This window comes from Petaurus breviceps, unplaced genomic scaffold, assembly GCF_028583685.1.
Source record: "Petaurus breviceps papuanus isolate PSGF00001 unplaced genomic scaffold, PetGlider_PUasm1.0 90579, whole genome shotgun sequence".
Lineage (NCBI taxonomy): Eukaryota > Metazoa > Chordata > Mammalia > Diprotodontia > Petauridae > Petaurus > Petaurus breviceps.
This window is the reverse complement of record NW_027187278.1, coordinates 4,406,577-4,427,790: the sequence shown is the minus strand read 5'-3', so window position 1 is coordinate 4,427,790 and position 21,214 is coordinate 4,406,577. Positions and strand designations below refer to the sequence as shown.

At 36.9% G+C, this 21,214-nt stretch overlaps 1 pseudogene; it reads left to right on the top strand.

Annotated features, from left to right (window-relative positions):
* The first annotated feature begins 273 nt into the window (after positions 1 to 273).
* Positions 274 to 9,863, top strand: LOC138142458 (GTP-binding protein 8 pseudogene; annotated as a pseudogene).
* Positions 9,864 to 21,214: the final 11,351 nt, after the last annotated feature.

The window sequence follows — 21,214 nt, the reverse complement described above, 5'->3', positions numbered from 1 at the left end:
AAAAATCCTAGAGCGGTTTGCAGTTTCCTTCTCCAGCTCATGATAAAACTGATGCAAACACAGTTACGTGACTTGCCCCATGGTTCACACAGATAGTAAAGTAAAGTCTGTTGAGAACATTATAGAAGTGTTCAGCCCATCTCTCCAGGATCATGTCCTTGTTATTCATCAATGTGGCTCCATCATCACTGAGTAGTTTAGATGCACCATAGGTCTTTGGACTATAAAAAGCCTTCAAGGTGTCATAAAAGCAATCTGAGGGGAGGAGCCAAGATGTCCAAGAATGAAAGCAGGATTTCACCGGAGATCGCCTATGAATTCATTCAGTTACCTCTAAAAAGTGAATCTGAATGGATTTTAGAGAGGCAGAATCCATTGGAAGATGGAGTGTGGCAGATCTCCAGTGTAGAAAATCAACTGGTAGGATTTGTTACACTGTGTGGGAGAAGCACAGAGCACAGAGAACTGCACCAACACTGACCTGAGCATAGAAGAGTGGGAGCAAGAAATGGCAAACTGACTCACCCACGCAGGGGGGGATTCCCAGACCTATCATGGCAGGATGGGGAGCTGTTGGTGCTGGGCAAGAGACAAGTGGAAGACCTGTGGCAGTGGCAGCAGCTACTCATGGGGCTGTCAGCCCATAGTCTGGATGTTTGAAAATCACCTACCTGAACTTCTAGGAACCCAGATGTCAGAGTAAACTGTAGGTTCTCACATCCCTCCCTTCCTTTTTTGACCTTGAAAGACTGAGAGAATATTTCCCCAGGGTAAAATCCTGAAATAGTGGAACTAGCTGGAGGCTTGGGAAACCTGGAGGAAGGCTGTGGCTGTGGCTGTGCTGAGGCTAAAGTGCAGGAGGCATCCCAACAAGCCCCATCTCATTCGATCAGTGGGAGATTCTGAACCCCGGGGTAGAGCAAGCAAGGGCTGACTCCAGAACCTCAAGTGTGCCTTTGCACAACCAGGGGAATTGGCAGACACCAGCGCTATATAGCCCCAGACACTGGTGGCTGAGCATGCCTGAGCTCTAACCCAGGGGTGCAGAGCAGAAACCTAAAATGGTCAGACCATCTCTTCCCCACACCTTGCACAGTGAGCTTCAGTGTAACTCTGGGGAAACAAAGAAAGTTTCCCAGTCTTGGTCTCAGCACTCACCAGTCAGAAACAGAGGCTATAGTACACAAAGCTAGGAATCAGGCCCCTAGCTCCCAGCAAAAGAAGCATGGTATAACAGCAAGCACCCCAGTGTCCCCAGGGTGGCTGCCAACACAGGTTCTTACATCTGCTTTTCTAAAGGAAAGCAATTCAAAATGGGTTCACAACCTTGCTTTAATCAATCAAACATATCATTTACCTTGTTCAGGGGAAAAAAGGTCATCACCCTGAACTTCAGAGTCTACAGAGGTAACAAGAAGACAGAAAAACATTTCAAGCACACAGGCCTCCAACTGTCTGACCATTACCTCCATACTTAGTCAGTTACCATGGAGGGAAACATCAACATCTGGGTTTTTAAAGCCGGGGGCGAGGGGGTAGGAACTTGATGGCTGCCCAGAGTCTTGTCTGGTCAAGTCACACAACACTTTTCAAAGTGAGCCCCAAAGCAAAGCCTCACATCGGTGTTTATATAGCCTTCTCCTGGCTCAGAGAATGTAACAACCCTCTTGACCCAGTGCCCAATCAGAAAGCATTCCAGAAAACCAAGCTTCCTGCCACAGGCTCCAGGTGCACTTAAGCCTATCAAAGGGCCTAGGGGCAGGGAAGATCTTAAATTCCCATTCCCATAACACATGGATCAGAGCCCTCTCTACTCTAGAAGCAGAGATTCACTAAAAAAGTCAGGAAATAGGCAATCACAAAATTTGAAAAACAAAGACTATAGAATCCTATTACAGTGAATAGCAACAAAATTTAGGAGAGGACAGCACTGGCCCTTTTACCCACATCCAAAACCACAAAAGGGAATATGAGCTGCTCTCAAGCCCCAAAAAGCCTTCTTGGAAGAGCTCAAGAAGGAATTTAAAAGCCAAATAAGAGAGGTAGAAGATGTCGGCCAACTGTTCTAAAAATACATTTGGCAAAATGGAAAAAAAAATCCACTGAAGAAAACTCCATAAAAAGTAAAATTTGTCAAATGGGAAAGTAGGTACAAAATCTACCTGGAGAAGATAAAAGTAAAAATTGCACAAACAGAAAAGGGGGTTCCAAAACTAACTGATGAAAACAATTCACTGAAAATTAGAATTAGACAAATTGAAGCTAATATCTCTATGAGGCATCAAGAATCAGTCAAACACAATCTAAGGAATGAAAAAAAATAGAAGAAAATGTGAAATATCTCATTGGAAAAATAACTGACCGGGAAAACAGATACAGGAGAGACAATCTAAGAATTCTTGGTCTATTGGAAAGCCATGATGAAAAAAAGAGCACGGACAACATCTTCCAAGAAATCATCAAGAAAAACTGCCCCGCGTTCCTAGAACTGAAGGGTAAAATAGTTATCGACCAAGGATCAACTACCCAGCAAAATTGAGCATAATCTTTTAGGCAAGGAGGTGGTTATTCAATGAAATAAGGAACTTCCAGATATTCCTGATGAAAAGACCAGTGCCAAAGGGAAAATCTGATTTCCAAATACAAGACTCAAGAGAGACATAAACAGGTAAAACACACACACACACACACACACACACACACACACACACATAGACATGCAAGCACACACACACACACACACACAAACTAAACTTGTTATTCAATCATAGCAAACCATTTACATCCCTATATGGGAGGATAATACTTGTCAATATTGAGAACTATCATGACATATAACAGAGATATACATAGATAGAGGATATGGGTATAAAATAACTAATGTGATGATAAAAGGCCATATTAAAGAGTACAAAGGAATTGTAATGAGTGAAGAGGAAAGGAGGAGGCAGAAAAGGGTAAATTATGCCACATGAAGAGGCATAAAAACATATTATAGTAGAGGGAAAGAAGGGAAGGAGATGAACATGGTATGAGCTTTACTCTCATTGGTTTTAGTATCAAGGAGGGAATAATGTACTCAGTTAGATATAGGAATTTAACATGAAGAGATACAAAAATTTATTTTAGTAGATGGAAAGAAGGGAGGGGGAGGAGCATTGTTTGAGATTTACTCTCATTGGATTTGGTTCAAGGAGAGAATAACACACTTTTTTAAGTATAAAAATCTAACATGACCTACAGGCAGTAGGAAGGGAAAGGGGAAAGAAAAAGGGGGTGGTTAGAAAGGAGGGAAGAAGTAGTAAAAGGGAAGGTAAAAAAGGGAGGGGGGATGATATAGAGGGAATGTTGAGGGAGGAAACAGCCAAAAGGAAAACTCTTACGGAGGTGAAGGGAGGAGGGAGAAATGAAAGCATAATCATAACTGTGAATGTGAATGGGATGAAGTCTCCCAAGAAATGGAGACAGATACCAGAATAGATTAAAAACCATATCCAAAAATATGCTGTTTATAAAAAACATATTTGAAACAGAGAGATCAACACAGAGTAAAGTTAAAAGGCTGGAGTAGATTATATTATGCTTCAACTAAAGTAAAAAAAAAAAAAGCAGGGGTAATAATCCTAATCTCAAACAAAACAAAAGTAAAAATAGATCTAATTAAAAGAGATAAGGAAGGAAACTAAATTCTACTGTGCCTTTTAGCACAGCTGACAATGAAGCAATATCTTTATTAAACATATATGCACCAAATGGTATAGCATCCGAATTCTTAGAGGAGAAGTTAAGGGAGTTCATGGAAGAAATAGATACCAACACTATACTAGTGGGGGACCTCAATCTCCCCCTCTGAATTTTATAAATCTAACCTCAAAATAAGTAAGGAAGAAATTAAAGAGGTGAATAGAATTTTAGAGAAGGTAGATATGATAGACCTCTGAAGAAAATTGGGGATAAAAAGGAATATACCTTCATCTCAGCAGTACATGTCACATACATAAAAACTGACCATGACCTAGGGCATAGAAACCCTCACAATCCAGTGCAGAAAGGTAGAAATATCAAATGAATCCTTTTCAGATAATGATGCAATAAAATTATATGTAATAAAGGGTCATGGAAAGATAGACTAAAAATTAATCGGAAACTAAATAATCTAATCCTAAAGAATGAATGGGTTAAACAACAAATCACAGAAACCATGAGTAACTTCATTCAAGAGAATGACAATAATGAGACAACATACCAAATTTATGAGATGCAGCAAAAGCAGTTCTTAGGTGACATTTTATATCTCTGAATGCTTACATTAATAAAATAGAGAAAAAGGGAGATAAATTAATGGGGCATAAAACTGAAAAAGCTGGCAAAATAACAAATTGAAAACCCCTAAATATATACTAAAATAGAAAAAAAAATGAAAACCAAAGGAGATATTAATAAAATTGAAATAAAAAAAATATTGAACTGATAAAACTAAAAGCTGGTTTTATAAATTTTTTTATAAAATTGATCAACCTTTAGTCAATTTGATTCCAAAAAAAAGGAGAAAATCAAATAACCAGTATCAAAAATGAAAAGGGAGAATTTACCTCAAATGAACAGAAAAAATAATAATTCGGAATTACTTTGCCCAATTGTATGCCCATAAATTTGACATTCTTAGTGAGATGGATGAATATTTACAAGAATATAAGTTGCCCAGACTAACTGGAAGAAGTAAAATACTTAAATAAGCCTATTTCAGAAAAAATAAATTGAATAAACCATCAGTGAACAACCTAGTAAAAAACCTCCAGTATCAGATGGATTTACAAGTGAATTCTATCAAAAATTTAAAGAGCAATTAATTGCAATACTTTATAGACTACTTGGGAAAATTGGTAAAGACAGAGTCCTACCAAATTCTTTTTATGATACAAATATGGTACTGATACCTAAATCAGGAGGAACAAAAACAGATAAAGGAAACTATAGACAAATTTCCCTCATAAATATAGATGTAAAAATTTTAAATAAAGTATTAGTAAAAAGATTACAGCAACTTATCATGTGAATAATACACTTTGAGCAGGTAGACTTTATTCCAGGAAAGCAAAATTGGTTCAGTATTAGAAAAATTATCAGGGTAATCAATCGTATCAGCAACAAAACTAGTAGAAACCATATGATTATCTCAATAGATGCAGAAAAAAAAAACTTTTGACAAACTACAACACCCATTCCTATTAAAAACATTTGAAAGCATAACAATAAATGGAGTCTTCCTTAAAATAATAAGTAGCATCTATGTAAAACCATCAGTAAGTATTATATATAATGGAGATAAGCATTTCCAATAAGATCAGGGGTGAAACAAGGATGTCCAATATCACCCCACTTATTCAGTTAGGTACTACAAATGTTAGCTATAGTTATGAAAGAAGAAAAATATCTCAGGAATTAGATTAGGCAAAGAAGAGACTAGGCTGTCACTCTTTGCAGATGATATTATGATATACTTAGAGAATCCTAGAGAATCAAGTAAAAAAACTACTTGAGATAGTAAATAAACTTAGCTAAGTTGCAGGAGATAAAGAAAAATCCACATAAATCCTCAGTATTCCTCTATATTTCTAATGAAGTCCAACAGCAGGAAATAGAGAAATTTCATTTAAAGTTACTGTAGACATTATAAAATATTTGGGAGTCTTATCTTCCAAAAGGAACCCAGGAACTATATGAACACAATTACAAAACCCTTTTCACACAAATAAAGTAAGATCTCAATAACTGGAAAAAACATCAGATGCTTGTGCTTAGGTCAAGCTAATAAAATAAAAATGATAATTTTACCTAAATTAATTTACCTACTTAGTGCCACACCAAACTGCCAAAAATTATTTTATAGAGATAGAAAAAGTAGTAACAAAATTCATCTGGAAGTACAAAACGTCCAGAATATGAAGGACATTAATGAAAAGAAATGCTAGGGAAGGTAGACTAGTTATACCAGATTTTAAACTGTATTATAAAGCAGCAGTCATCAAAACTACTTGGTACTGGCTGAGAAATAAAGCAGTAGATCAGTGGAATAGATTAGGTATAAAAGACATGTTAGTCAATAACTATAGTAATCTAGTGTTTGATAAACCCAAAGACTTCAGCTTCTTGAATAAGAACTCACTGTTTGACCAAAAAAAAAAATTAAATAACTGCTGGGAAAATTGGAAAATAATATGGCAAAAATTGGGCACAGACCAATAGCTTACACTGTATGTCAAAATAAAGTCTAAATGGCCTCACAATCTAGATATAAAGGCTGATACTGTAAGCAGTCTTGAAGAGCAAGGAATAGTTGACCTGTCAGATTTATGGAGAAGGGAGGAACTTATGACCAAACGAGATAGAGAGCATTATGAAATGCAAAATGGATATATTTGATTACATTAAACTGGAAATTTTTTATACAAAAAAGTCAATGTAACCAAGATTGAGAGTAGTTGAAAACTGGGAAAGAATTTTTACAACCAGTGTCTATGTTAAAGGTATCATTTCTAAAATATACAGAGAACTGAGTCAAATGTATAAGAATAAAAGTCATTCCCCAATTGATAAATGATCAGAGGATATGAACAAGCAGTTTTCAGAGAAAGAAATTAAAGATATCTATAATCATATGAAAAAGCTCTAAATCACTATTGATTAGAGAATTGCAAATCAAAAGAACTCTGAGGTACCACGTCTCACCTGTCAGATTGGCTAAGATGACAAAACAGGAAAATGATAAATCCTGGAGAAGATGTGGTAAAATTGAAATACTAATTCATTATTGGAGGAGCTGTGAACTGATACAACCATTCTGGAGAGCAATTTGAAACTATGTCAAAAGGGCTATAAAAATGTGCATCTAGGTGGCTCAGTGAATAGAGCACTGGCCCTGGAGTCGGGAGAACCTGAGTTCAAATCCAGCCTCAGACACTTGCCACACTTACTAGCAGTGTTACCTTGGGCAAGTCACTTAATCCCAACTGCCTTGCCTTGCACCCTCCAAAAAGAAGAAAAAAATGCATACCCTTTGACCCAGCAATACTATTTCTAAGGCTGTATCCCAAAGACATCATACAAGTGGGCAAAGAACCGATGTATACATAAATATTTATAGCAGCTCTTTTTGTGGTGGCAAAGAATTGAAAATCAATGGGATGCCTATCAATTGAAAAATGGCTAAATGAGTTGTGGTATACGAATGTAATGAAATACTATTGTTCTATAAGAAATGAGGAACAGACAGACTTTATAATAACCTGGAGAGACATATAAACTGATTCTGAGTGAGGGGAGCAGAACAAGGAGAACATTGTACACATTTACAGGCACATCGTATCTGTGATGACTAACTTTGATAGACAGGGTTCCTCTGAGCAATGCAAGGCTATAAAACAACACCAAAAGACACATGATGGAAAGGGCTATCCACATTCAGAGAAAGAATTATAGAGTCTGAATGCAGATTGAAGCAAACTACTTGCTCTCTTTGTTTTGTTTTGTTTCTTCTTTCTCATTGTTCATTCCATTGACTTCGATCCTTTTTTACAAGTTGACTAATGTTTAATGTGAAGGTATTTGTAAAACCTATATCCAATTACATACTCATACTCATACTACCAAAAGCTTGTGGAACTGGATGTTGCAAACTAAAATTAAATAAATAAATGAAAATATTTTGAAAAGAAAGCACTATGGATTGTTACTATCAGCATAAAACTGAATGTCATCTGCTTTCTTACTGAGCCAAGGATCCTGTACCTCTAAGTTTTGCTTGTACTTTACTTTTGATGTAGCTAAATGCTGCCTTCTTAGAGACAAACTCTCCTGCTGATAAACTGTGAAGTTCTCATTTTTTTGTAGTTGTTGGTTAGCAGCTTTTGAATTACCCCATCATTTTCATCACTCCATTCTTACTTTTTGAGACTGTTCTAGCCCAAACAAGTAAACGTGATATTATAAATCCAAATTCTGAAAGCTGCCCACTCCTTTTCTGTTTCACTCTGTTTTGGCTCAGCTTTCCCTCCAAGTTACCAATGAACCTTTCATCCTTGGAGAAGTCCTCTATCTGTTGACATTAAGACTTCCCAGAGTCTTCTTGGCTTGGGGGTCACTGCTTTTGTTTAATGTGAATGTTTAGCTTGGAGAGAACAAGTCTCTGATGAGTCCAACACTCTATGCACCACATCATCATCTCTCACTATGTATAAACTATTCCATTGAGTGTAGGCTATTTTCACTAGATTGTATTTTAGGATATGGGCATTGTAGCAACTTACCAGTAATCCCCATAGTGAGCAATAGGGTGATATAAGGAAATAAGATTAAAACTACCAAATATTTCTGAAGAAATTAATTTTGAAAGAGAGTAGAGAAGTTGGCTAGCATGACATCCAAATAGCTGCAAACATCTCTAAATAAGTATTTCATGACTAGATTTCAAAGTTGGATTTGAACTCAGGTTTTCCTGACTCCAGGAAAATAAGACAACACCTGATGAAACCCAGAACTCTGTGAATTCTGAAGAACGCGTGAAGCTACAAAAATTTGTTTTTATATGGTTTAAAAGAAAAATCAGAATGAAGAAGGAAGTTAAAGGGGAACATTTGGAAGAATCTGTACTCTACATATCACAAATAATTAACAGAATAGGGAAAAAAAACCAACTTTAATTTTCCGTGGCAAATCTCCCCAAAGAAGTTAAAAAGAGAACAACTGATTGGTAATACAAATATACTGAAGTGAAAGACAGTCTGTAAAGGAAAAGAAACAAAAGCAAGAGCATTTAAAGAACATGTGATCTGTATAGAGTAAAACACAGTGATCTCAAAAATAGAAAGTTTAAGAGATTTGAGGATTATATGCCTCGGAAGAACATGACTCAAAAAATGTGAACTCCATAATGCATGATGTAATCATAAAAGAAAACTGCTCAGAACTTCTAAGTATACAAAATGAAAACCAGTTGAAAGAATAGGCAAATCATCTCCAGAGAGGAAAAAGAAAAAAGCCATGCTTCAAACCCAACATATATGATAGTTAAAACTGAGCAAATGCATTTACAAATAAAAAAAAAATGGGAGCTGGGGGAGTTGCCACTTCCTCCCACCAGGGAGGCAGCAGAAGGGGCTAGTATTCCCTCTGCAGGAGTTGGAGTGCTGGGGTGAGCACCAAGCTGCACGTGATGACATTTGATCCCAAGGACATCAGGAGAGCCCAGGCCACCTTCTGCCTCCCCGCCTTCTCCTTCCCCTTTCTGCCACCTGATCCACTTATTCAGTAGTGCTGAGTGCCTTGACCACACTTCTACCTCTTCTGCCCCTTATAGCAAGAAGCAACATTGGATCATCCCTAATAAAGGCTCTGTTTTTCCTGGCCCCTGAGGTTAAAGTCAGAGTTTCAAAAAAAAAACCAGGACACACAAAGAAAATCAACTTTTTCAAAGTTGGAAAATATTTTACTTTGGTGGACATGCCAGGTTATGGTTTTAAACCACCTAAGGATTTTGTTGACATGGCAGAAGCTTATCTGAAAGAAAGGCCAAATTTGACCAGAACATTTGTTGGTAGATGGTATTGTTGGAATTTAAAAAGCAGGAAATATTTCTATAGAAATGTGTGAAGGATTTGCATCACTCTATGTGATGGTGTTAACAAAAATTGACAAAGGTTATCTTCCAAAACAAGTTCTGCACATCCAAGAATTTGTTTACATTCAAATCCAGGGATGCTTTTCCTCAGCTGTTTCATGTCAGTTCTGTGACATACTCTAGAATCCATCTGTTGAGGTGCTTTAATACCTATATAACAGGATACCTTCATATTGATAGCTCATAGTTTGGCTAAAGACTCAAAGGCTGGCTGTGTCAACCAGAACATCAGTATCATTTTAGATGTTATTTATCTTTACCATGGAAAGAGGACCATTTACATCTTGCAAAAGTAATCTCTGCCTCAGTTTTAATGTCTGAGAAGTGGTTTGTTTGGTTTTTTGCTTTTTTGGAGGGCACCTGGGGTTAAGTGACTTGCCCAAGGTCACATGGCTAGTTTTTGTGTTAATTATCTGAGGCCGGATTTGAACTCAGGTCCTCCTGACTCCAGGGCCAGTGCTCTATTTTCTGTGCCACCTAGCCACCCCCTAAGAAGTGGTTAAAATGGATCTAATCTTGCTGTTCAATTCCAAACAATTATTTTTGAAAAATTATCTTTTTAAAAACTTGAAAGTTTAACTTGTTTGGCTCATGGCTCAGTATTCTTTGTAAGGAGAAATCATAGCATGTTAATTAAACTGAGAAGAAAGAAGGACTCCTAGATAGTAGGACCTTCCTGTAGGCATTGGGATTTCTTCACCCCTCTCATCAGCCCCTCCCCTCTCCCATTCTTTTTGTTCTCCAGAACTTACAACAGAGTAAGCAGCTTTGCATCTCCATGGTTGAAGCTATCATGACAACCCCAATACCAAATCTGGTAGAACAGGCAACATGTCTTCAGCTCTGGGTGTGGAAAGAAGCTGGAAAATATGTAAGTCTCAGGGTGTATAGAGTTTCACGGCACCTCCTTTGAGAACACACTGGATTCATTGCTTTTATTTGCTTCAAACACTATTTCTGTTATATACTATACTTAGAAATTCTACAAAGCAGACTTGTTCAAAAGGGTTTGCTTTTTAAGGAGCATATCTGGAAGGTATAAACTGATATGCCTATACTTTATCATGTCTGTGCTAACTGTATTTTAATACAATAATATTTTCAATAAAATTTGGAGCCTTCCAACAAACTGTTGGGAAGTATTTACTGGAGAACTATCTAGCAAGCTAAAGCCATTACAGAACAAAATTAAACCTAAGAGAGAAGACATCTTATGTTTTACTTTCTACACCATCTAGTGAAAAGCAAAAAGAAGAGCTAAGAAAGTTTCATTGGCTTTAAAAAAGAAAAGATATATCTGATATACTTGAAAAAAGCAAATAGAAATTGATGAATCGAAACAGTATTAGTTTAGCTCTATGCTCTGTGACATGAAAGCTTTAAAAGGAGAATCAATCTCATGCACAGCCCAAGCAACTCAAACAGTTGTACCATGACACTATTTTGAAATGACAAATTTACAGCACCTGAACTGTTTCCTATAATTAGTTCTCATTGAAAAGTCAGAGTATACCTGGTTTTGACCCAACACTAACCAGAAAGATAAAATATTGTTCTTATGATTTTCTGAATCCGATTTAACATTTCAAAGTGAGAAACAGTTTAAAAGTGTAGATGCAGCAGACGAAAATCAAACTCTAATGGTATAGAACTTTGACTTTTTCCAAACTGTTTCCTTAGAGGTCATCAATGAGAGGAAGAGTATATCAATCTTAATCAAATTTACATTAATGAAATGAGTCCGTTTTTGTGAATCTTGATTAAGATTTAGAGGTGCTGGTGAGTCAGTAATAACACTTTTAAACAGCAAAAATAGTTTGACAACTTTGAAAGCTATTCTAATAACTCTGATCAATACATTGACCAACCATGATTTCAGAAAGATAGATGATGAAGCCTGCTGCTTACCTTGTAACAGAGGAGTAAATGAATACATGATGCAGAAGGAGACATTTTTGGACACGTGGCCAATGCAGGGAATTTTTTTTTTGCTTGACTATGCATGGTTGTTATAAGATTTTTGTTTTGTATAGGGGGAAGAGAAGAAGAGCCAACTAATTTTTGTTTATTGGGGAAAATTTGATTAAAAATAAAGAATTAGCTGCATATGCAGGGAGATTGTATGTGTGTACAATAATGGTACAAGCCACTCCACAATAAAAACCTTTGGTGACTTTTGAAGCTAATTAGCACATTGATAGTTTTTTTTTTCCCTTCAATGGTTGTTTTTCTGTACTTTTTCAAAGGAACAAAGATTTACCTCCCGATAAAGCTCTAATATTGCTAGTCACCTGTAGATTCAGAAAAGCCTGGGCTAGTGTGACAATATATTTGTCATTTTTCTATCTGCCAATAATACCACTAATTAAATTCATAAGCCTTACTCAACATAAATTAATAAAAAGAGAAAGAAGGCAAGTGACAGGAAAAAAGTGAAAGAAAAAAAGTAAATTGTGAAGAAAAATGAAAAAAAAATCACCAAGAAAAAAAAATAATTCTCTAGACTCCTAATAGATCATGGAAAAATGACACAAAATTACAAAATGTATCAAACAAGAAATAAAACAGAGAGAGGATTCTGGGAAGATGGTCAAGTAGATCAGCAAATTCCAAGCTCTCAAGATTTCCCCCCACAAAAGAATTAAAATACCACCTCAGGGCAAACAAAGTGTGGGTAGATAATTAAGAATAGGAGCATAACCAGGGGTCTTCATGGGACAATTTAAGAAGAACAGAAGAAAAATCCCAGGACCAGATTCAGTCCTTGAGAAGAGTAAACCCCTCCAGACTAGGTTCTGTTTTAACAACAAGTGGCAAGACCTGGGGGTAGTTGGTTTGAGAAGCTGCCTCAGGAACTTTTACTACTAGATAGTGAGGGGAGTTGGGTGTTTGAGCCCAGGAAGATTGAGGGAAAGTCTGCTGATAAGGAATACCCCACTCAGCTGTGCTATAAAGAACCTGGGGGGGGGGGCAGTGCAGAAGGCACTAGCACAGGCCCAGTGAGTGCAGAAGCAGTAGGGCAGAAAGCCCTTGACTGTGGCCAGTTACAAGAGTGTAGCAGCAAGCACCTCAGCATCCCCAGGGTGGCTGCCAACACAGGTTCTTAGATCTGCTTTTCTAAAGGAAAGCAATTCAAAATGGGTTAACAGCCTTGCTTTAATCAATCAAACATATCATTTACCTAGTTCGGGAGAAAAATTCAGCACCCCGAATTTCAGAGTATACAGACAGAAGTTATAAAGAAGACAGAGAAACTTTTCAAGCAGACAGGCCTCCAACTGTTTGACCATTACATCCATACCTAGTCACAGATACCAGAGGGGGAAGCATCAACATCTGGGTTTTCAAAACCAAGGCCTCTCAATGGCTTCCCAGAGTCTCATCTGGTCAAATCACACAACACTTCTCAAAGTGAGCCCCAAAACAAAGCCTCACATCAGGGATTATATAGCCTTCTCCTGGCTCAGAGAATGTAACAACCCTCTTCACTCACTACCCAATCACAAAGTATCTCCTGAAAAATAAGCCTCCTGCCACAGACTCCAGGTGCACTTAAAGCCTATCAGAGGGCCTAGGGGCAGGGAAGATCTTAAATTTACATTTCCATTACAAGGACATTAGAGGTTTGGCTTTGGTTCCCAGCTATAGGAGAGAACTGAAGATCTGGGGCAAGAGGCAGCATCCCCCAAACCCCAGGACTAGACAGGATTACAAAAATTAAGCTATTACCACAAAAAATGCACAGGCAACAGAGAAAGAATACAACCATAGAAAGCTATTATGGGAATAGAGATTGCTGGGGTTCATCGGCAGAGAAGTATATTAAAGGAAAGAATCCCCCAAAGAGGAATGTGAAATGGTCACTACCAAAAAAGAATTCATAGAATATGTTAAAAAAAGACTTTAAAAATCAAATTAAAAAGATGGAGGAATTTTTTTTTTTTAATAGGAATAATCCAAGAAAAGCAAGAAGGTTAAGAAAGCAAAGTCAGACAATTATAAAAGAAGATCCAGAATCTTAAGGAAGAAAATAACAACTTGAAAATTAGAATTGGGCAAAGTGAAGCCAGCAAAATATAAGTAATGAAAAAAATAGAAGAGAAACTAAAACATTTTTTAAGAGCAACAACAGATTTGGAGAATAGATCACAAAGGTAAAATGTAAAAATGATAGGACTAGCCGAAAGTTATGATCAAATAAAGAATCTTGGTACAATAATGTGTGAAATAATTAAAGACAATTGTCCTGAAGCATTAGAACAAAGGGGGAAAGTAGAAAATGAAAAAAAAATCCATCAATCACCACTTAAAAGGGATCCTATGAGGAAAACTCATAGGAATATTATAGTCAAATTCCAAAACTCCCAGCTCAAGGATGAAATATTAAAAGCATCCAAATTAAAACAATTTAAATATAATGGTACCACAATTAAACTCACATAAGACCTAGTAGAGGAGACGTTAAAGGACCCTAGTTCATGGAACACAATATATCAAAGAGCAGAAGAATTGGGGTTCTGGCCAAAAATGTCATACCCTGTAAAGTTATGTGTTATCCTGAATGAAAAAAAAATGGAAATTTTATAAACTCTAAGACTTTAAAGATTTTGTTAAAAAAGATTCTGAAGTTAATAGAAAGTTTGATATGAAAGAACCAAGAAAAATATAAGCTACATACGAAAGACTGATTATAAGGGATTCATAAAGACAGACTGTTTACTATATATAATGTCAAATGTATGTCTGAGGTTCTTATAAATAATTGGGTAGGTTATAAGAAAAGTTTGGGGTAAACCTGAGTATGATATGAATGTAAAAATTAAAACCATTTAGGAACAGCTAAAAAGAGTAATTATTTTATACAAATGAGTTACAAGAGGAAGAATAAATACACAGAGGAATTAGATGGGCGAGGAGGGTTGGTAGTCCTGGTAACCTACTTTCATCAGGAATGGGTTCAAGAGGGAACAATACATATATATATTTAGAAAAGTATAAAAGTCTTCTAAATTCAGAAGAAATAAAATGGTAGGGGTATAGGAATTGAGTAGAGGATCTTTGGAAGGGAGAATGAGGGAACAGGTAAAAGGGTGTGTAGAAGGGTGCTTAAATTTATGGGAATGGAAGGTTCTTAAGGGAGGGATACATGGAAGGTGCTAGGCAAGTAACAGGAGGGCAGGGTAGTGGAGGAGGCAGGAGTGATAGGAAACAAGAGATGTGCACAAACATAAAAAAATAAAGATCAGGACTAGAATATATTTGGGAAAGTATATGTATATATATATATATGTATGTATGTGTGTATATACATATATGTATGTATGTATATATTTGTAGCTATAGGGAAACATCTAAACTTTATTGCAGCCTTCTGGGGTGGGGAGAGAAAAAGGGGAAAAAGATCAAAGTTAAAAAGTGCACACCAGAGAACAAAAAAAACTTACAAGGAAGCAAAGGTCAATTCTTAACACAATGCGTATGATTTATCATATAGGCTTTCTTGAAATGAAAATTTATTGTTACATATTTTGAATCCTTTCTTATGTTCTGCTATGTACACAATATGATTTTTTTCTTTCCAACTTCGAATTTAAGTTCCAATATTTAAGTTTATATGTTTTTGTTTCTTTTCTCTATTCTGTATTTGTGTTTTGGCGTTTGAGTCTAAAAAAAAACAAAACAAACAAACCAAAAAAAAAAAAAAGAAATACAACTTTTTTTATTATTATTTTTTTACTTTTTGGAGGGAAATTAGGGTTAAGTGACTTGCCCAAGATCACATGGCTAGTTTTGTGTTAAGTGTCTGAGACTGCATTTGAACTCAGGTCCTCCTGACTCCAGGGCCGGTACTCTATTCACTGTGCCACCTAGCCACCCCTGAAATACAACTTTTTAAAATATGTTAGGATGGAAAAAAGGTCACAAATCAGAACTATATAGACAAAATTAATGACCATAAACAGTAGATCAAACAACCTAGGACTTCAGTGGAGCATCTCTCAAAGTTTTAAATGAGCAGAAAAAAGAGAGTGACAGATTTGGGACTCTAAAATAATTATAGAAGAAAAAGACAATAATTTTGGAAGACACATGAATTCTGTATGAACCAAGATGATTGACCTTGAATATAAAAATAACTAGGAAAAAAAAATAAAAATTTAAGTCAGTCCCAAAGTTTAGGGGTGAAAAATCTATTCAGAACAAAAAATATAAATAAACATATAAATAACAAAATAACAATCATAATAGCTAACATTTATATAATACTTAGGTTATAATTTAGGTTTATAATTAGATTTATAATTATTATATCACTTGATTCTCACAACAACTATGGTAGGTAAGTGTCCGTTCTTATTCTCCCTATTTTATGCATAAGGAAGCAGAGATAAACAGAGATTAAACCCAGCATCATACATCTAGTGTCTGGTTTCCCTTACCAGCTGAGTGGTTTAAAATTCAATGGTATATATTCAGGTTTTTTTGTTTGTTTGTTTTTTCCCCAATAATGGAGGGCAGACATACTTAATACCTATGTAGAAAACATCTATATCCTTAGGAAATGGTATACTAAAGGATACACAGAATTTAGTACTTGGAAAAAATCCCCCTTTTTATACAAACATTTTCTCTTTTAAATTTATGTATCAAGGAGTGCTATAAACTTAAACATGTTCTCATTTCTGCCCTACCTGCTAAGCAATTCAGAAGTAAATTTGGGTCTCAAGTATAGTAATCTGAATATGCTAATTTCTCTTTTTTTAAAATAGATTTTGCTGTGGTTTCATTTTCATTGCACTATTTTGTACTTCTCTGATCTGTGACTTTTTCTTTTTATTTAGTATTTATTGTATTAACAAAAATCAAATCACCTCTTTCAGTCAATCAAAAGGCATTTATCTGGAACCAAAATGTGCGTGGCACTTAGCTCTTGACTTAGTAGTAGTCTTTGAGGGTTGTGGGGACTGAAAAATAAATTACACATCCCACTTAATTGTAACCCTTTCTCAATTTATAGGGGAGAGGTTTTTGTTGTTGTTGCTGCTGCTGTTTTGTTTTTTAACGTCAAACTTTCATTAAAATGACACATAATCTTTGAGAATCCAAGTTCATCTCTACTGTACAAAAGGGCATCAAAGTAAGATTTTAATGGAGGATCTTAATTTTTATTATATTTACATTTGTCAACAGAAAATCGCAAGGTTGGGGGACTTCTGTGAAAACGAGTTTTATTACAAGAGAAATGAACATGCATGCAGAACTGAAAGAGTACACAGTCTTTACAGAAGTTTGCATTTTTATGACAGTATTACAAAAAGAGGAGGAAAAAAGGGAGTGACATGGGAGGGGAAAGGTGCAGTAACCCATACCAAAGGAGAGGAGCAATGTCACATTCTTTTCCCTTGGGAAACTAGCTAGACTGTGAAGATAGGAGGGATGGCTTCTCTACAAAGGACTCCAGCTCCACAAGCATTTTTCACAGCCTGGCAAAGGCTGGCTGGTATCTTTCTTACCTCTCAAGGACATATAGGGAATCCAGCTTGGGATGCAAACAACAAATTATGTCAGCTGGGGTGGGAAAGAATTTGTTCCTGACACATTCAGGGCCTCCTGCATGCTCTGGGTCCAGTGTTTCTGGAAAATATGCCAACTCAAAAAGACAAGTTCAAGTGACCCTTTAATAGTCCTAAGCAGCCCCTAGCACATATATCACTGTTTTAAGAAAATTTTTGGAAAGGAGTATGTGCGTATGTTTGTGTTACCATAGCAATGGAATAGTAAGAATTAAAATAGTATAGAAGGCTTTATAAAAGATTCTACCATTTTATTATCTAAATTAAGTGATTTAACCTTTCTAGACCTCACTTTCCTTATCTAACCAAAAATAAGAAAATTGTATAATATGATCTCTAAAGCTAGTCAAAGCTTTAAACTCAAAGAGAATGTATTTCTAAATGCATGGACAGTATATGATATAGGGAATTTAGTGTTTCTAGGGATTAAACAACTTTAATGACTTGTACAAGGTAACACAGCTACTTAAGTGTCAAGTCAAAGCTAAAACCCAAATCTTCTGTTTTATGGCTCTGAGTTGATAGCCCCTGCCACCCAAGCCCCAATTACATGGACTAAGAAAAGAAGAAATCATCAGTTACTATTTATAAAGTATTTATGAATCAAAATTCATCACCTCTGAGCCTTGTGTATGTATGGAAAACAAGTACTGGGGAAATATTTTAAATATTTCATCGCAACTAAACAGGCCAGGGGCTGAGGCCAGAAGAGAAAAATGGCAGGCATTAGTACAAGGCAGAGACTGTAGAGATGATGGTGACTTTGGGTTTTGGAACACTAGAAAACTGGTCCCTCCCTCCTGCCCAGTCATCCCACACTGCCTGCCCCCTGATGCTGTCATGACACTCTTCCGTTTCCCCCAGCTAGGATAATGATGAAGTATTTCCTGGGGCAAAGCCTGCTTTGGAGCTTCTGAGACCTAGTGTTCTTCTTGCCCAAACCCAACAGCATGCAGGTGTTAATGAGGACATGATGCAGGGCCCGTGAGTTGTAACTGGGAATTTATGCGTGACGAAAAATGAAATGGAATTAAATCCCCCTCAAAGAGTTGGAGTACATTATAGTTAAATTCCAATTTAAAATGCCTAAGATAATACTTGAAACAACTAAAGAAGCAACAGCAAAGACAAACAAAATTGTTTGGGCAGCAAGAGAAGAGGAGGCCAAGGACCTGGCCAAAAAGTCAGCCTCCAAGAAGCAGCAGCTTGAAGTTTAAAGGAGTCACCCTGCTGTGCTGCTTCCCCTGCAACAAAAGGGCCCTGATGCTCTGCCAGGGGCCAGTCCCTAGGGCTGAAAGCTTCCAGGCAAGACTTGTCATCAAGGTTCAAAAAAAACCCCAGTCCCTAAAGAGACCATTAGCACAATGCAAGCCAACACACAGTCCAGCTCTTGTCTCATTGCCCACATTGATTTATAATTTATCATAAAAATTCAATTTCCAGTAAAATTAATAATAATAATTCCATAAATTGACTGATAGAGAGGGAAAATCCCCTTAGAGTGAAAACCATCACAAGAACAGTATGTAGGAAAACTATTTCCAACATGCTGATTGCATCCACAATGTTAAGTACAGTAGCTGTTCGATATTTATTTTAATGACTGGTTGATTAAGTGGGATTGCCTCTTCTTTGACATTTCCACCAGTCTTCATAATCATCTTCATCATTGTGCACAATGTTTATGAAGCACTCATTAAGACCCCACTGCATGCAGTTTGGTTTAAATACTGTTTTTTTTTTCATTTTATTTTATTTTATTTTATTTTTTTAAATATTTGATTCCAAAACTTTGAATTCCAGATTCCCTCCCTTCCTCCCTAGTCAGCCACTCTTACTGGGAAGATAAGTAATTAGATATAGGTTGTACATGTGTAGCTACACAAAACATTTTAATAGCGGATATATTGTGAAAGGCTGACTATATTTCCCTCCGTCCTATCCTGCCCCTCCCATTTGTTCTATTCTCTACTTTGACCCTGTCCCTTTTCAAAAGTGTGTGCTTCTAACTTCCCTTACCCCAACCTGCCCTCCCTTCTGTCATTCCCCCTTTCATCGCCTTCCCCACTACTCTCCTGTAGGGTGAGATACCCTATTTAGTGTGTATGTCATTCCCTGACTAAACCAAATTCAATTAGAGTAAGTTTGACCCATTCCCTTTTGCCTTCTTGTTCTTTCCCTCCATTGTAACAGTTTTCCCTTGCCTCTTTTATGAGATAATTTACCCCATTCTGTCTCTTCCCATATCCTCTCATTATATTCCTCTCTCACCTCTCTATTTCACCTTTTAAGTATCATCCCTTCCTACTCAATTGGTACTGTGCCCTCTGTCTATGTATACCTGTCCACATATATACACACACTCTGGCCATTTCTGTTTTTTAAGACATTCTTATCCTCACTGGCTTTTTGAACCTCTTTGGACATTTTGCCTAGTCTTTGTTTTCCTTGAGAATTTCTTGAAGGATGATTTCTAGGTTCTTTTTTTGCTCATAGATTTTAGGTAGTCCAATAATTTTTAAATTATCTCTCCTGGATCTATTTTCCAGGTCAATGGTTTTTCCAACAAGATATTTCACAGTGCCTTCTATTTTTTTCATTTGTTTGGATCTGTTTAATAGTATCTTGATTTCTTATAAATTCAATAGCTTCCATTTGCTTCGATCTAATTCTGAAGGAATGATTCTCTTCAGTGAGCTTTTGAGATTATTTTTCCATCTGGCAAATTCAGACTTTTAAGGCATTCTTCTCCTTGTTGCCTATTTGAGTTAGTTTATTTTTTTAAGGTGTTATTTTCTTCAGTCAGGTTGTTGACTCTCTTTATGTGATTTTCTTGCATCATTCTCATTCCTCTTCCCAATTTTTTCTCCACTTCTCTTATTTGGTTTTCGAAATCTTTCTTAAGCTCCTCTATGGCCTGTAACCAGTTCATGTTGTTCTTGTAAGCTTTTGGCACAGGAGTTCTGGCTTCATTGTCTTCCTCCTGTTCCCTGCTTTGATACTTTTTGTCCCCCAAAAAAAGAATCTAGAGTCAGGTTCTGTGCTTGCTTTGTTTCCTTTGCTTGCTCATGTTGTCACTCAATTACTTGACTTTTGAGCTTTTTGCCACAGTAAAATTCTGCTTCCAGAGAGGAGAGCTTTGTCCCAAAATCGCTGGGGTTTTCACAGCTGCCAGAACTATTAGTTGGGTGCCCTCTCTGAAGCGTCCACCTGCTCTGGTACCTGGTCATGCACCCCAGGACCTCAACCCTAGACAGTGATCCAGATCCAAGCAGGTTAAAGCAAAAGAGATTATCCTTCAAAATGGTTTCTTGATCCCCCTACAATATGAAGGCCAGGAACTCTGAAGCAACCACATGATACTGGCCACTGTACCTCAGCAGCTTCTTCCCCTGGGGACAGAGGCCGGACCACACTCCCAGAACCCCTGTTCCCACAAAGTCCACACTGAGTTCTCACTTTGTCTTTGGCATTTATGGGTTAATAAATCTAAAAACTGCCACAGCTGCTGGTGATCCACTCTCCCAAAGTCCCTCCAGCCAGGGCTGGTCAGTGTGCTCTCAGGCTAAAACTTTGGGCTCATGTAGGTCTGGGTGCCGCTCCCAGCACACTGTGAAGGACCCTCCCTGCTGGCCCGCCAGGCTACCTTTAGTGGGAGATTTTTTCTCTCTGTCACTTTGTGGGTTCTGTAGCCCTAAAGTTTGCTTAGAGTCATTTTTATAGGTATTTTAGGTGGTTATGGGAGGAGCACAGGAATTTTTCCTGCTTCTATGCTGCCATCTTGGCCCCCTAAATACTGTTTTTGATCTCACAAAATGTTACTAGATAATCTTAATATTTAGCAAACGTTTTCTTATAGTACTTCTGGTGATTAGAGACATTGAATTATGTCCATTTCATCATTTCAATGAAGCTTTCTATGAGCAGCTTAAAGTTCTACATATTTAGTTTTTACTTCCATATA